The following is an 18,519-nucleotide window of genomic DNA, read 5'->3' on the forward strand; positions in this document are numbered from 1 at the left end:
ACATCCCAAGGCAGACACAAAAGAGCTGTGGCTTGTTTAATCCCGATCTGCCTGGTGATGGCCCGCCGCAGGAGCTATGGGGTGCAGGTGGCATAAGACCCTGGCTGACTGGAGTATTTTTTGCCAAGCTCCTGTTAACTCCCTAAACAATGTAATATGACGAATACTCGTTCAGTCACTCCTGGCAGTTTTAAAGGGCAATGCTAATTGCTGGTAAATAATTCACATTTTATGGATTTATTTATTTACTTATTTATTTTGTCCATCTCTAACTCCTTGCAACAGCAAGAGGAGGAGGCACCTACTTTGTGGACACTGAAAATCAGCCCTATTTTTGGCTTAACGGTCTGCTTTTCACACTATTTCTTATGTTGCCTGGATTGTCCAGCTCTTCATTTATATTTTATAGTTATTCCAGCATTGCAATTAGAAAGAAATTATCTTGATTATTTTAAAAGCTCTCCGAGGCCAAAAAACAATCTGAAGTATTTCAGCAAGATATAAGGTTAGCTCCCACATTGGGAGCATGCAAATTGAGGCTTTTATTTGTTCTCTCCTCATTTGCTCCCTTTTCAGTAGGTAATCTACCATCTTTGAGACAAGTCGATTGCCATTGTGTCGAGGCCAAGAAAGAAGTTAAAATAGACTGTCAGCATTTGGTGTGCGTGCAGTTGCCAAGAAGCTATTTCTTCTTGCCTAGGGAAATAGTCACTGAGAAATGACTGGTTTGCTCTGAAAGATTTAGGAGGAAGCTAAGGGTTTTCAGTAGGGGGGAAAGAAGAGGGGATATGGTGGAGTACGTGCCCAGTAATGTGCCCTTTCACCAGCTCCTCTGTTTCCTCCAAGGGAGCCCATCTTCTACATGGAAATGCTGCTGCACAGTTGCTGTCACAGCTGATCTAGCACCAGGGACTGGTAACCCTGCCACAAAAGTAGCAATCATATTCTCAGGCCAGCACCAAACTCTTTGCAGGCATAACCCTTTACAAGGTTATTACAAGGCTGTTTTCTGGATAGTTTTTATATATATATATGTATATATATATATATATGTATGTATGTATGTATGTATATTCTCAGCTAATAGCATGTATTTATTACCTGCTGCAGAAACAGAGACCTGTTGACTGGCCCAGCTAGCTGAGATTAAGGAGGTCTGCCAAATCTTTGAAACCTTGAGCCAAGGAACACCAACAATAATCAAATTCCAAGGAACTTCTTTACTGGGAGACAGTGCCTTATCTCCATTGCTTGTTATATTCAGATAAGAGGCACTGCCCTCATTATATGTGAATTGCTACAGTAGTCCAATGAACATGTCCTAGAAACAGGAATTTGGACTTCAGAATAATTCAGATCTGGCTGATGGTGATTTACTTTGGCATAGTGGATAGGCTGATAGAGCTTGATCAGCGTGGTCTTCTTGGCTTTGGTTTCTGTGGGAAATACTTAGCAGATAGCACACGGCAGTTTTTCTGTTATATCTCAGTACATAGTCCGCCTGATGGCAGGTCATTCCCCTTGATCCAAAGCCTGCCAAAAGCAACTGAAACGAGCTCAAAGATTGACGTGGACTTTTAGGGTTGGTCTGTAGGCTCCACACTTTGCTGAACTGGGTTAGCAAAGCCTTAAAAACAAGGCAAAAAGAAACCAAAGAAGCATCAAGGTGCACACAACATACCTGCTGCTCTCAGGAGCGGAACAAGGTTGGTGGGTGCCGGCGCACGGCCGGTGCTCTTGGTGCCTGCATGCGGGACCACATCCAGGAGCTTCAGCGTTGGACCAGGATTTCATTCCGGGCAAAATCGTAACAACTGCACATTTTCACCTTCTTGGATTCATTAGGGCTGTATATAGCAGTACTTAGTCCGCTGCAGGTGAAGGTTGTCATACGTCACAGCCCGCTCTCCGTAAACATCCGAGAACGACAGCCAGGAAACCTTCTGTATCATGGCGCATAAAAACAGACAGTAAACATCAAAAGCGTGATTTGCAGAAAGATTCAACAACTCTGGAGCTCAAACCAAGCCCTCAGAAAACTCACATAAAAAGAATTAGAGCTGTGAAATATTGCTTCGCTTTTATACTCTTAGATAAACAAAATCTTCACTATAAGGACAATATAAAGCTTGAGAGGAATAAACACGAGAGAAAAATCAAACACTAGGAGGATATTAAAACAGATAAAACAGTGGTACGTCTGTCAAGATAGGGGAAGTAAAATTTGTGTTGAAACATTCATCGGCAATCAATAATTTACTATACAACAAACAAACAGCATAAACACATAAAAATAGGATGAGAATAAGCAAGTATATGGCAAAGAGGGACAGACATACACTTCTGAGTGTTTTATACACACGTAACATGAGTAATCTTCTGAACATAAATGACCCTTTTTGGCAGTTTAGGCATCAGCTGCAGAATGTCGCAGCAGTAAAATCTGCCTGATTTACATTTGTGCACCTTGATCCTGCAGTGCCTTGAGTGCCATCAGTTCCCAGCCATTTCAGATGAAAATCCTCAGCATAGCCTTACAAATGTGTGGGTTAATGGTGATCGTGCAAAGTTTCTACCATCATTTCATTTTATTTCATTTCAGCTGTCCTCCAGGATAGTCAGGAATAAACCTGAAGGAGAGATTAGACTCCAGCTCAGAAGATAAGCGCTGTTGATTAGGTTGAAGTGTCTATTAGGCTTGCTTTTGAGATGCCAGCCCACAAGAAGAATGGAAAGCAAAGCCTGTTAAAAAAACATTTTGACAAGAATGCATTTTTTCGGTGGCTCTAACAAAACAAATACAGTAACACAGAAGAACCTTTTCCAAGTCGGGCTTATGTGCTCATCTGATCAGCACCAGCTAACCATTTCATCTCTTCTGACTGTCACATAAGCGCACAAGCCGTGCCTCCGTGCTGTTTGAGAGGGAAATGTTTTTCCTCAGAGGACATCGCACATGCACCCAGGGCTGTACACGCTGTATTAAGTTAAACACACTAACAAAACAAAACACTAATTGCATGCGGAAGTCATCCCTGGGGAAAATGATGAGAAGAAAAATGAGCCACACCTGATGGATATTGGCCGCTTTGCTTAATTTACTACTGAATGGTATTCATGTTCAATGATGGGAGAATGTAATAAGGTGCCTAGGGTAGAAAAGAGTCCTTCTTGCTATGTACTGAGGGGAAAACATTCAATATTAACATTGCACAGTCCCTTTGGGCATGTGTGACTAGCTGGAATAAACGGTGTGGGCAGAATCTCTGCAGGGAGGGACGGTGAGCTGGAGCTCTGCTGCTTAGCTACCAGTTTAGAACAGGACATGAAACTGAGTATTTGAGATGCTACTAGGGGAAAAAAAAATCTGTCTAGAAATTGTAATGTTCTGGAAAACTTAAACTTCCTATATCTAGACAACAAAATATTTAAGTCCCGTTGCCTCTGTCTCTAGCCTCTAGCAGAATTCTTCATTGAAGAATAAAAAATCAACAGTAAAGCTATTGTAGATCTGTTATTAACAAATTGACCATCAGATAAAAGCTTGTCATCAAAGAAGGCTTTGGAGTAATGGGTTGTGACTTGCTTCCGCTTAAGTTATATGGCAAGATAAACAACAGAAGACTGTAACTACAGTTACCTGGACTGGGTGATTGCTTTATGGTTAGAAAGCAGACAGCGGATTTGAGGGAGTTATTAAGGCGCACTTTAGGCCAAGCTAGGTGGGGTGGCACTAATAAATCATCTGACTTGATAGAGGAGCTCTTCATTTGCTTCCAGTTGAGGAGGAAGATGTTGGTATACAAGATGGCTTTAAACTGCCAGCTGAAGGAAGCAACAAAACAGGCAGATGAGATCCGTGCAGCCTAGCAAAATGAAAGCTGAGAGGAGATCCAATTGCTGTGGATTAACGCTTCAGGAAGAAAATGTCAAGGAAGGGAGGAATTTACAGCACCTAGCAGAGAAATGGGTATAAGCTGCAGGTGAGTACATTCAGGCTGATATGTTGTTACGCTGCTAACCATCAGACAAAAGGATGCAGAAAAGCCTTTCAGGGAGAAGGGAGAACAAACTCTCTGGTGTTTAGATATGGGGTTTGATACATTCACGAGAAGATTTTATGATCCTGTTTCCTGCAAGGGAACGTAACTGGAGTTGATGAGTCAGACTTATATTTCCTTATGTTAGGAAAAGTGGTTTGATGTTGCATACGCTCAAAGATACACATCATTAACAAAGGGCATCAGTTATATTGAGCTGAAAGAAATAAAGAAATGAAGGCATTAAAGAGCTTGGCAGAGATCGTGCTGACCCTAGCAGAGTCGACAGTCGAGGCCCCTTTCCTAACCTCTCGGATGAGCAATGGACTCTGCCTGCTCTGCCTGGTTGGCTCCTGTGAGAGCGCTGAGGTTGTTACGAGCCAGAAGAATACTGCAGATATAGGGAGTTATTTGTCATGGGAAGTGCCATTTAGATCTAGTATTATTAATATGTTCCCACAATCAGTCACATATTCTACAGCATTAAAGTTTCCCGCAGATAAAATGTTCCACAGTGCAATTTCTAAAGAAGATTTGTTTCTGAGCAAGGAGGAAGAAATTCTTTTAAAAAAGAAGCTAGCTTGTACAGCACAATCATGTTTTCACAGCGTAACATGAGTTACTACTCAGTTTCCCCCGTTGTTAATTTGTGTTAGATGGTGTGTGGGGAAAGTATTTCTTGGTTTTATTGTATTTTTCCTTCTTGCCATTGTAGTTTGAGGAGTCAAAATAGTTTCCAAACAAGATATGGGGAGTGTGTATGTGGGGGAACTGCTGTAGTACAAGCCAACATTTCAGTTTCACTACTGATAATTGGAAAAAGATGTGATTCAAAGTAATTCATGCGAGGCTGCAGTATCTTTGCAATTGCCCCCGTCTCCTGCCATTTCCCTAGGGGGACGTTTTTCCCCAACAGAGGATTTTCCCACACCATGTGCCTGAGCATTGAAACTTGATCTATCAATAACTTCAGACACCAGAGCTATATCTTCAGCTGGCATACATATTTTTTTTTCCTTTAGCACCTTCCATAGATCTATGATGATCTGCATCAGTTGAGGATCTATCTTATCTTTTATTTTGTAGGATGTGTAGTATGTCTTCCCTTTCTTCTACCCTTTCCACCACGAAAATGTCCATCCAAGCATTAACCCTGTGTAAAGTATGTATCATAGGAATGTGGATCATAGGCGAGAAGCTGAAAATAAACAGCTATCTCAGAAATAAAATCCTAAGCTTTTACTTTCCCTTTTTCTCTGCTGTATCTTCAAGGCTCTTCTCACTGACACGGTCTGTCTCTCTTTACTTCAGAAAGACACCTATCCTACCACATATAAAATTATATTTCTCTATTGTTCCACTTCCTTCCTTTGTGCTATATTAAAACCAATTTGTGCTGGATGACATCTGTGTCATTTCCAGTGTGACAGTGCTGACAGTGTGACAGCAGCCCCCACCATGGATCGAGGACCTATCCATCATGAACACAGAACATTTCCTTTAGTCCAAGGCCAACTAGCAAAGCAAGAATTGATTTGGGTGAACACACCAGGGCACAGCACAGCACATACATCACCTCCCAGCTGCCCCATGGCGCATTAGCTCTGCTCTTCAGAGGAGTCAGAAGAGTTGATTGACACCATTTACTTGAGTCAGTGGGAGATTTTCTAGCAAATTCTCTAGGGTCTGAATAGAAGTGAAATTGCAGAACTCTGAGCAAATACTTTCCTTTATCTCAGAAACTGGGTGGTTATGAAACTGGATGGTTATTGGTACCACATAAAAGGACTGAACACATTTAATCCCTGTAATCCACATTTGTCATTTAAAGGAGATGCAGGTTGGAAGAACAGTTGCTTCATGAGGCAGCAGCTCAGAAGACTGGGTCCTTTGTGCTTGCACAGTTGTTCTCAGCTGTGCAGACCAAATCCTCATGGCAGTCCCCATCCCTACATAAGATACAGTTATGGTCAAAAATCATTACCTCTCTTTTCTAGTAAGCGAAAGAACTCACTGTATTTTCATGTTTATTTTCCAGCAGAATGAAAGAGAGTGTGGACTTTTCTGTATGCAAGTTTTAAAATAAATTTAAGACAAGGATCAGCCACATGCTCTGAACAAGTCATCTGAACTGATTTCTGAAGCAACACAGTCCACAGAGGTTTATCTTATTAAATGAACCAAGGAGCATTGGTCTAAACAGCTATTTCAGAAAGACATCAAAGATTCAGATGAAGAATCCACATTTTCTCTTGCTACTACTTTGGAATAGCTTGTCTCACTCATTGGAAAAAAAAATCATTTTGAATTTTACTTACATGTATCTGGCTTCAGCTGCCACCTGTTAATTCACATTTCTCTGCACTAGATAACAAAGTCCATTGGTAATAGGATTCTCTTAATTTGAAGGTCCTCTACACTATAATCAAGTTAGCACTTTGATCTGTGTCTCATGAATTAAGTAGACTGAGCCTTCTCTACCGCACAAATGGGATGTATCTGACCAGAGATGTAGACTTCTACCCAACAGATGTCTACACAGCTCTAGTCACTATAATGTCCCTTTATAGTCAGGACAAAGAAATGAGCCTTCCAGGGCACTGTTCATCTCATCCTAAAGCGTATGTTTAAAACAGAACAGATGAATCTCTCTGAGTTCCTATTTCTCCCTAGTAACAATCAGGGAAGCCTGTGATGACTACCTCTTATGGCAATGCCTGCATTACAGACCTCTCTATTTAGACAAGATGGATCTAACTCTCCAGCTAAGCCATTTTTCTGGCTTTGAATCATTTCTTTGGCTCTCCCTTCTGTGCCAACTTCTTGCACCAATGAAACTTTGCAGTATCTCCAACAGATGCATGATGTCCAATGTATGGGAATGTCTCTCTGTAAGCACTGGTAGCACACGCCAGGACAGTTCACTGAAAATTAAGTTAGGGAAATATTGCTGTATTTCAACATGCATATTGTCCACAGTCTGTATTTTCTATTGATTGTGTCTTCTTAATGAGAGACATATGGCACTAATGAGAAAACTCCTTAATATTTATGGTCCTCCTGGAAAAAGACCAGATTATATAACTATCATACTTGGTATTTTTGCTCCATATCTGCTTTCCATTTTCCTGATGTTAGCATCCCCCGCAGCATCACAGATTTCAGCTCTTTCCCCTCAGCTTGTTTTTTTAGCATTAGCCGTTCAGCTGTATCTAATCATACCAGGTTCAACCACTAGCCCAGCCAGACAGCTGCCAGATGTTTTACTTTTAAATAAATACTTACATCTGTCAAGTTATAAAGCAGAGAACAACGAATACATTCTTGACGGCTTTTTGTCTCTTCCACTTGAAGAAGACAGGATAAGATTTACACAGACTCTGCAAATAAAAGACAAAGGATTTACGTAACTGAGCAGGTTCCCTTTTGTTGTAAATACAGTGTGTCTAAACGTCAGTGTTAACCATTGCTCCATAGTGGTTTCTTAGGTCTGAAGGAGAGACTCATTATGAAAAATTCCTCCTCATAACCAATACCTCATTCCAATTTAATCATAGCTGGGTGTAATGTTGTTGTATAATAAATATTATTGTTAATATATTTTTATACATTACATACTCACTCGGGTAGTAGGTGGGGCTGGAGAAGAAGTTCCGCATACTGCTGGAAGAAATGAGATGGGGTGTTCACTTTAGAGCATCCTATTTATTTTGGGGTTCTCCTACCATAAATTGACAAGAGCAGCTCAAGCGTGCCTTATCCCTGTCTCTTCTTCTCTGTCTTGCCCAATCTTCCTCTCTCCCCACCTTCCTCACTCCATCACAATTTCTAGCTCTGATTTCAGATACTGTCAGAAAAATGGGCAGCCGTGCTGAACAAGTGTTGTCATTTATTCTTAATTATAGCCATGTCCACATAGATGTCAAGGCCATGTTAGGGAACCAAATTTTAGCCTAGACTTGCTGGGCTGTTTCTTGCCAATCTCATTTTTAACAACAAACTGGTCCAACGCAGATAATGAAGGCAGGTTGTAATGACTGATTATAATGCTACCTTCTCACATGCTCATGCTTTCTGTTGGGGAAAGCCAGAACGGATCGTGTTAGAGCAGAGATTCTTTACAAAGAATAGGCTCTTCTTGTTAAAATCTGCTATTGCAGTCAGCAAGCTGAGCCAGTTCAGCTAAGACCACAAAACCTCCACCGCAGATCTCCCACATTGCTTTAAAAGTGATTTATATCCATTAAGTGTTAGCCAGCAGGAGATCAGCTTCAGTTAAATCGATATAATGTGGGCTTCAATTGATGTGAGAAGGTCCACATAACAGGTTGTGCTGGTTTATATAATCAAATTTAAAGCATTTAGTTTCTAAAGTACTTTTAGTTACAAACTGGCATATAAGCAATTCTAGAGCTTCAGACAGAACAAAGCTTTTAGTGGTGGTTCACTGCAAAAGTATTAAGGCAAAAGTGAAAATCTTGCGGGATGAATGCTGAAGTGTTAGAGGCATGGAATGATTCATTAAGAATTCAAACCATTTCTGGTATTTTTGCAACTAATATTCAGCTAATATAATTCTGCTTTAAAAAATATAAAAAGTACAATGTTCATTTCTCCCATTTCTCTACTTATTATTTATATTAAAAGATTTTTACAGTCATCTGTTTGCAACATCACACAATGTTCACAACAATCCCGTGACAACTGAAATAATGTTTGCTAAAGGATTAGGGGAGTTTGTGGGAAGAATCACTGCTTCATGAGGGAACAATCAAATCCTCACTGAAGACATCTTGGTTCTTTAATCTTAATTTCTTTGTGCCAGTACCTTGATTTGTTTCTCAAATTTAAGAGAGAAGGGTACAAAGACACTAAAAATCTAAAATTACTGTGCAACCATATGGAAATATTAAGTTTGGGAAGTCTAAGCACTTAAACCAACTGTTCAGGGTATTTTCCCCTTAATGTGCTTACATAAATCACATTAGTTTTTATGAGAGTTATTTTTCAAATTTATAGGCTTTTTCAGATGGAGCTTCATCTCCCAAGGTAGCGTATGCAGAGGAGGTTGAGGGTGTTTCTGCAGATTAAGGACTATGAAGTTCAAATTCTATTTCTGACCTTGGATTTGTGGGTGTCGTCGGATAACCAATTAAGACCAAACTTTTGGAAAAAGCTTCTACATTTTAATGCTCAACTTTAGAAGATTGAATTTTTGCTTATGAAAATCCAACATTCATACTGCTGGTGTAATAGGCAAATATTTATATGCTTTTTGAAGTGGTATGTGTTATGTGGTGTCTGTAACAAAAGCTGAGAGAAAAAAAATCACTGCTACCACTCGAGCAAGTACAATGCATCAGAAGTGCTATCTATCTTGCGCTTCTAATTAGCATTTCACTGAAATCCCCAGTTCCTGGAAATAAGAGATTTTGGGGAAATCTCATAATTTAGACGAAGAAGTGTATTTCTAGCTTTGATGATTATGGAGAACACATACTGACTGCACCCTGGAGGTTCAGAAAGCAGAAGGCAAATCAAAATTGTCCAATATTTACTGTAGCATTGAATGGAGAGATGTTTTACCATTGATTTTGTGATGACCTAGTTCATGTGTTTGAATTTGACATTACTGCAAAACTCAGAGAGAATCTCTGGAATTCATTAGCCCACATTAAACCCAAGGGGAAAACTGCATGCAACAGAGCTTCCTACTTACCCCACCTCCTCAGGGAGGGTTTGATTCCCAGCCCTCACCCCCTCTCTGTGATCCATTCGAGCAGGCTGGTAGCCGTGTGCAGAGCTGCTGAAAGCTCGCGTGGGCCTGGCAGTGCTCTGTGCTTGCAGACTTCAGCACGTGGAGGGTCCAAGCAGAGACCTCAGCTGTTCAGCTTGCAGTCAAGAAGGAGAGACAACGTCACATGAAGAGCAGGGCTCTACGCAGTGCACAGATCCTGCCAGCCAAACCAGATTGTGTCTTAGATCTCTTGTAGTCACCCTAATGCACGCTTTTTGCCCCACTCCTGATAGAGGTACGGATATAGATTTTGGAGACAGAGCTTGCACTGTGGTTGATATGCGCAGCTCCCAGCTCACTGTACCCAATGAGGGCCAGTGTCTGGAAATGGAAGCTAAACGTATTTCTAACACAAGGTGCAAGTTTTTAATAGAGACGCTAATTAGTAAGTAGGACAAATTAGGGAGACAAACTGATAGACAGACTTATCTTTTTGGGACAAAAAGTGGGTCCTGACTTCATTACTCAATGGTTAAAACTCTCTGGCCGTTAGTTCTGGCATCTCATTTCTCCTCGGTAAGGCCTGGAAACTCTTCAGAAAAAGAAGAGTTCAAACGTTCACCAAAAGGTGAAAGTATTCACTGAGAAGCTTTCATTCCACGTTTGATCCGAACAGTAACTCATACAATCAGCAACCTGCAGCCAAGATAGGGCCATTAACTGCCACCTCTTAGCAAGGCTGAACCACGAAGAACATGCTCCCTTGCTCATGTGCACTGGAGTATCTGTGAGTTTAAATCATCCTCCTGAAGGTGAATTGACTCCTTAGAGCTAGGGTTCATTACTCTTGAAGTATTTCTATATGACCTGCTCTGTTCTCTTTATCTCTCTGCTAAGAGACAGCAGCTAAGACCATCAATTCTGACTAAGTTCGAGGCCCACCATCTTCCATCCAAGACGGAGGCCAGGCTGATTTTGTGCCAGGTGCAACCTAGTCCTAATTCGGACACTCAAGCGATGAGTCAGGTCAAAGTCATGCTTTGCTAGGCCAAAGCAAAGCCCACATTGTAACATCCACCTCCTGATGTCAGTGGGACATTACCTATCACTTGACACCTTTATACAAGGCTTAGAGTTCTTCTGTGTCATGTGAAAGAAGCTTTTGTGCTCTGTCAGGAGTTTTGGGCTTGATATGGGAAACATCAGTGCAACACTGGCTTACATTATGCAGGAGGTCAGCAAAGATGACAACCATGACTCCTTCTAGCCTTGCTGCCACTTGGATGGAAAAATGGACATTCTTTTTATGTTCTTTTTGTCCTACATAATGCCAGTATAGTGGAATACTTATCTCTAATTAAGTTTTCACTGACTCAGAGCTCTTCAAACCCTCATGGTTTCTCAAGCATCACAGCCTCCTCAATCTTGAGAAAGCTTATGGTTGCTTGGATCTGGCTTTTAACTATATTGCTTGTTAGCTGTAGGCTGGTTCCTGCATCTTAAAAAAGTCTTTCTTTTTAAACCCAAACTTTCATAGCTATGAATTATGTTGAATAACCAAGCCCTTACTTCGGTTTGTCTCTGACATGGGTAGCGTTGGATTGTTATGGCAGAGCATGAAGACAAGAGCAGATTTGTTTCCAGATTAAATGACTGATGACAGCTATGCTGAGAAATGGAGTCTCCAATGAACTTTTCAAAATAATTACTTCTTAATTCTGTAATTCATATGCTGTTCCCATCTTCTCTCATCCATTTCTCAGTTTCTTTTGTTTCTACTGGTGGGAGACGGCTGTGCTCGCTGAGACAGCAGCAGATTTACAGCACAAAATAACAGCAACCAGATTCCTTCAGCTTAAGAGGCATTAAAATAAATTCTTTTGTTAAAGCAAAAATAAAATCGAGAAGGATAAAAAGAAAGCCTGTATGAGAGAGCATAGCATGTTAACAAGTTGGGTCTGTTCCTTCTTACGCAATGGAAAATTTTACAGGAGGCAGTTCACTTGAAAATGCATAGGTGTGGTGGATACCGAAGTTCAAATGCATCAGTGCCTCTCCCAGCAGACCTGCTGTTGCATGGTCACTGAACCTTCTCAGACTGTGGTGGGGTTTGTTGGACACTGAATTGGGTGGCCCGTCCTTCAACTCAGACTAAAAGAAAGTGTGGTATGAAAAACACAGAACAAGAATGCAGAATATGAGCCAAGCAGATAACCGCGGTGTCTGCTTATGAGAAAATTGTATCAAGGGACATAACCAATCGTGTTAGTTGCTGGAGCGTATACCTCTCACTGTATACCCAATCACCGCGCTGTGTATGTCGCGTGGACAACTCATGCTTACTGTATCGATATATATATATTTTGCCTTCTGATATGAATAAACGTCTTCTGATCGGAACCTGTCAGGAGTCTGTGCAATCAATCCCTTCATCATACCGCTTAGAAAGAAACCGCAAATTTAGTACCCCTTGCAGTTGTCTTGATGGTGTTTAGAGAATCTGACGTGTTAAAGCCTTTCCCACTCCTGCCACTTTCCCATCCCTGTCCTGTCTCCAGGAATCACCTTTGAAGCAGCTCGAGCTGTGTTCATGCCATTTCCTCCCCATAACTGTGAGCATCCTCACTGCAGCTTACAACCCCTCCTCCTCGTCTGATGGCAGGGAGCACCTGAGGCACTTCAGTTTTGTAGGGAATTTGAAGAACATCCAAAGATATAAACCTCCATAGATAAAGTCCTCAGAGACATCTCAATAGCTCAGCAGCAGTTTTCAAAGGTACCGAATTCCTAAAAATGAAGAAAGTGGGATCTAGAAAATGCCCAACTACACAGTCATCCCACTCCCATTGATTCTCCTGCCTCTCACTCTTAAAAAAAAAAAAAAAAAAAAAAAAAGAAAGAAAGAAAGAAAGAAAGAAAAGAAAAAAAATCTTGTCAAGATTTCTACATCTAAAAGTACTTTTCTTAATCTACCCCAAATATGTTTCCGAACTGATAGTCTTTCTTGCCTGAGACTTATTAGCATCAGGTAACTCAGAAGCAGATCTACTGGGATGATTTGACACCTCGCCATCACCATTACCACTACCCCAAGCCAAGTCTATGCTTTTGTTCATGGGCTGTAAACGTGACAGTGCAACATCACAATGTCCCTTCCTTCCTCCCACAGCTGCCAGCAGGACTGTTTGGATAATGATAGGGTGCTTTTGCAAACAGAGTAACATGTTCCAGTTAGGAAGCTCTACAGATGATTTCTAATCTCCCAGCAGTGTAAACATCTCCATGCCACACTAAGAGGGAGATTTATTACAGAAAATTAGAGCAACTTTGTCCTTTCCTGTAACATGCTACAACACAACTTTATGTGGTACACATTAAGCTGCACCATGCAAGCGAACCTGCTGAATGAGCCATCAGTGGTCATGAAGATTTATTTCTGAAGAAAAGATTCATATAAAATCACCATGGCAGTATTCAGGTGTCTGAGTCTCCAGAGATTATGAACAAGCAGCAGTAAAGCCAGACACCAGCAATGTCTGGGTGAATAACTCAAAACAAATCATGATTTCGATTAGGAACACCCTTTTCCCAGCCACAAACATATCATCAAGGCTCTTGGAAGTCCTCTGCTTGCTCCTGGTAACTGCATATTGAGCCCTTTATGCAGAAGGCCAATATAGGTGCTACACATCTGTTAAATCCCACAAGTCCTGGAGACAGGATGCTTCAGCATCACAGGTATTTCAGAGACTTTGAGGATCTTGGCACTAGGTGAATTCCATTCACTGCAAAATTTTGCTTCTTACAGTCAAAAGTATCATCTCAGAAATATCCCCTAGCTCCTCTGCTGAAGGCAAAATGAAAGTAGCATATGCAGGTGCACAGGCAATGAGGATGGGAGACATGTCACATCACTGTTTTCTTTGTAAAGATCAAAGGTTATTTGTGGTTGTACATGGGATGTATAGGTATATTGGAAGGTCTCGAAAGTCCATAGCTACTGAAGAGCAAAATTCCCTTTTTAAAGCTGCGTTAACTCTCCCTAATCACCCAGCCTTGTTTACATGTTAGCTTTCAGTCTGGCTGTAGTCAGGAGCCAGCAAACTTCAGGCACAGCAAGAACCAGCTCACACTTAAGTATGGATGTAGCCTAAGATAGGTAGGTAGCCAACATTACCTTAGTAACTGGATTCTGTGGCATTAATTTCAGTGAAATAAATGAAGCTTGTAAGTCAAAGGGTATCTACACAGAGCCTTTATCTGTGTACACAAAGATAAAGAAACAATTCTGAACAAGACAGTTAGCCTTTCCTGCCTAATTTATCTTGTTTTTCAGGAGGGCTAATTGCCTTGGTGGAATACTTGATTATCTATCTGAGCTGGCGTTGTTCAGATATGGATTGGGTATATCTGCATAGCACCACTCTGAGCCATATAAGACCTACCAGAAGCATGAACAAGCTTCTACAGTGCTGGACAACTTTTCAAAATCTAAAGTTCTGAGAGCAGAACCTAGCAGTCTTCTGTATTTCCCTTTTCTGTAGTGACGTGGTTTGGCAATATTTAAAATTATGATAAAGGTGGGATAAACTGTTCCTTTTGGGGAACAAGAGAGCTAGTCAAGGTGGGCTGGGGTCCTCATTTTGCCGCTATTGCTAAACTCCCAGCCTGCTTTCTTAGAAAGAATAATACAGGTATGAAATGAAATTCTGCTCTGCAGAACTAACTTAATGGCACCTTTGCTATAAAGGAAGGCAGGTGAGCATGTGGCTCAGGGATCACTCTGAAAATACTCAATCCTCCCACTGCAGATTCTTACTGCTCTGACGATAAGTAATATTAGATCCCCTGCCTGGGTTGACTGGATCTCCACTAACTGCAATAGGAAATTACATATCCACCACAAATGTAAAAACCTACAGGTAGATGATGAAATTCAGTTGTTTTGACATGTATTTAAAACACACTCCAAAAAATATTAATCCCACCCTTTCTGGTTAATTATTTTTCTATTGAAAAATGCCAGTTCATGGAAACTTTAGTTTAGATGGAAAGAAGCTTCCGGCAGGAAAAGTTTGTGAGGAATCTGTGGTCAGGGCCAGAGAAACACCCTCTACAATTTATTATCTGCCTAATTCAAGCCCAGGATGGAAAATTCATGTCTACCATACCCATGAACATGCCTTAGCTGTAGGCTGCTGGGGAAAGAATTTGGAGCTAGTTTGGCACATATAAATATTTGACTAGTTATTATGACAAGGAGAAAGATTTCGAACTAACTTTGCATATCCTAGCTGCTCAGCTATCCAGGCTCTTGAGTTACCTCTTGCTATGTACACTGCCACAGCGAATATCTGCCTGTCTAGGGAGCTAATCTCTCTCTCCACGTTATTTTACATAACTGTTTCAGATCTGCCTGCAACCCAGAATATTTAATGACTTTTTGTCAGGCCAGTCCCCACAGACGGGGAGAACAAACTGAACACCTTAGAGTAATGACCTGGATGAGGGGATGGAGTGCCTCCTCGGCAAGTTTGCTGATGATACCAAGCTGGGAGGAGTGGCTGACACACCTGAGGGCTGTGCTGCCATTCAGAGAGACCTGGGCAGGCTGGAGAGTTGGGCAGAGAGGAACCTCCTGAGGTTCAACAAGGGCAAGTGCAGAGATCTGCACCTAGGGAGAAATAACCCTAGGCACCAGTATAAGCTGGGGGCTGACCTTGTGGAGAGCAGCTCCACAGAGAAGGAGCTGGGAGTGCCTGGCGGATGACAAGTTGACCATGAGGCAGCAATGTGCCCTTGTGGCCAGGAAGGCCAATGGTCTCCTGGGGTGCATTGGGAAGACTGTTGCCATCAGGTGGAGGGAGGTGATCCTGCCCCTCTCCTCAGCCCTGAGGAGGCCTCACCTCGAGTACTGTGTCCAGTCCTGGGCTCCCCAGGACAAGAGAGACAGGGAGCTACTGGAGAGAGTCCAGCAAAGGGCTACAAGGATGATCAGAGGGCTGGAGCACCTGCCCTATGAGGAACGGCTGCGAGAGCTGGGCCTCTTCAGCCTGGGGAAGAGAAGACTGAGGGGGGATCTGATCAATGTGTACAAGTACCTGAAGGGAGGGTGTCAAGGGGATGGGGACAAACTCTTTTCAGTTGCCCCATGTGACAGGACAAGAGGCAATGGGCAGAAATTGAAGCACAGGAAGTTCTGCCTGACCGTGAGGGGGAATTTCTTCCCTGTGAGAGTGATGGAGCAGTGGCACAGGTTGCCCGGAGAGGTTGTGGAGTCTCCTTCTCTGGAGATCTTCAAGGCCTGCCTGGATGCAACCCTGTCTGACATGCTGCAGGTGACCCCGCTGAGCAGGGAGGTTGGACTAGATGATCTGCAGAGGTCCCTTTCAACCTTAATGATTCTGTGATTCTATAATGGTGTTTAGGACCATTTTTACATGGCCCATAAATATGAAGAAATTAGTAGTGACATTTTATTTCTTTTATAACATCATTCTTGGTCAATGCTGGCATGGGATTAAAATCTTTATTCAAATATTATTTATTCTGAATCTTCATAACTATTTTCTTAAATTGACTCCTTACAAAAAAAAAATATTAGGAGTGGTCATGGATGCATCTGTCAAGATACTTAAAGCCAGAACTCACAGACATAAGGGACTCTACTTAATTAATAAGAAAGTAGTTGTGCACCTTTTCTATCTCTAAGATTATTTTATTTTATTCAGATTTGTCTTCGTCATTTAGGTGTATTTGGCATGTTATTAAAATATTGTAGTCATTCCTTTACACAGTGTAGCTGAACAATTTGGAAAATAATCTTTTATTTGTGGAACAAAGTAAATAAAGCTGATTTGTGTGGTATTGAGAATTTTGCTCTGTGTCTCCAGAGTGTTTAAGTGGCTGATGTTTCAGAATCCTTGCACTTTTCTTTCCTTATTTTTCCTGTCTCTGTTTCATGTTTAGTATGAAGTTAAGCAACTGAATTGGTGAAGGATTCAAGAAAAGGCCGATGATAGAAGATCTGCTGTGATTTACGGGGACGTAATCGCATCACAGAGTTCACAATGCTCCGTACAGTGTGTGAAGAATCACTTTGTGTTTCCATTCTCTCTATTCTCACACAGCTGAGTTAAAAAGGTAACATACCAGCATTGTTTTGGGGGGTTTACAGAAGGTACTAATGAATGGGCTTAGACTGTCCAAATATTGACTTAGCCTTTGGGATAACACTTGGGTAAGGAATTACCAGTTGCACCAATGTAGTTGTTAACTTTTTTTACAGTCTAACTACCCTCACTTCCTTTCTCCACAGATAAATGGAGGAGCACATTAACTTTCTTCACCTATCTGGACATCGGATGTCTCAGGCTTAGATAACACCAACTCCCACTTCCCAGCTGGTGCCCGTATCATCTTATTTCTTGGATCTTTTTATATTAGGGAACATCCCTATTCAGCATGGCCTAAGCCTGCCGGAGTCTCAATTTGCCTTGTGTCTGCCTGGGATGCTGCTGAGTAGAAAAGGTGGCCTTGGGATCCATTTCAGAGTGGTCCTGATCCCAAATGACACTGGGTATCTAGGATTTCTAGAGCCAATCTATAGACACGTGTGATACAAAAAGCAATGATGTGTTGAGCTTTGCTTGGATCACACCTCCCAGGATAATGTAGATGCAACCTCAGTCTGTTTTTTTAAAAAAATAATATTTTTTTATTATTACTGTCTTTGCACAGGTTAAGTAGCTATTCCCTGGGCTAGAAAGCAACAGAGGGATCAGCAGTGTTAGATACTCTGACACTCACCTGGAAGATAAGACATCTGGGTCCTTCTGCTGTGCTAGTAGAGGCAAATGTCAATTAACAGATTCTAATGAAAAGAAAATAGACTAGAGGACGAATGATGATGGAATATTTGATTCAGGACTGCTACAGCAGTTTTTGAAAGGAGAGAGTGAAAGATGGAAAGGAGGGAATGAGATAAACTAGGATAGTAGTGCAAATTTGTAAGACTGTTTTTCCTGGTTCCTAGGTCAAGTTATCAAATCAACTACTTAAATTACAAATTCAAATCTGGCTGGCTTTTATGCCAACACCCTTCATTTTTGGAAATAGAACATAAATTCCTAAGAAGTCACTCAGAGCCAGGCTTTTATAGATATTTAAGTGCATAACTCATAGAAACAATGAATTAAGTGTCTACAAAGGCTTAAAGCCTCAAAAAAGTGTGGCCTTTGGATGCTGTTGAAAATGTCATCGGTGGTATGTACTGGAGATTAGCCCAGGTCTCAGTAGGGCACAGAAGCTGTGTTACCACTGCTACCAACATAAGCAGTGAAAGCTACTGTGTGCCTTCACGGCATTTACTGGGTGAGTATAACTTTGTGCTGCAAAGTGCAGCTCATAGCAGGATTTTCAACTGGGCTTTGCAAGAAAGCACTAGATCAGCACAGGAACTGTGTGTAGTATTTACTAGGAAAGCAACAATCTATACAGGACCAAATTTATTGATTCTGATCCCACCCGCAGTCTCTTGAGAAAGGTGATTTGTCTTAAGGTTGGTCACCATAAAGAGATTGCCTGCTGAGATCAGTGCTAATTCTCCATTATGTCCAAAGCTTCAGTCTGAATAAACTACCACCAAACCCCAAAAACTGAAGAAAGAGAAAGTGATGATGTCCATCAGTCTCAGTCTTCATGGCAATGTGTTGAAATATGCCAAAACATTTGGAAAGAAAA

Source organism: Rhea pennata, chromosome 2 (genome assembly GCF_028389875.1).
Source record: "Rhea pennata isolate bPtePen1 chromosome 2, bPtePen1.pri, whole genome shotgun sequence".
NCBI classification, from domain to species: domain Eukaryota; kingdom Metazoa; phylum Chordata; class Aves; order Rheiformes; family Rheidae; genus Rhea; species Rhea pennata.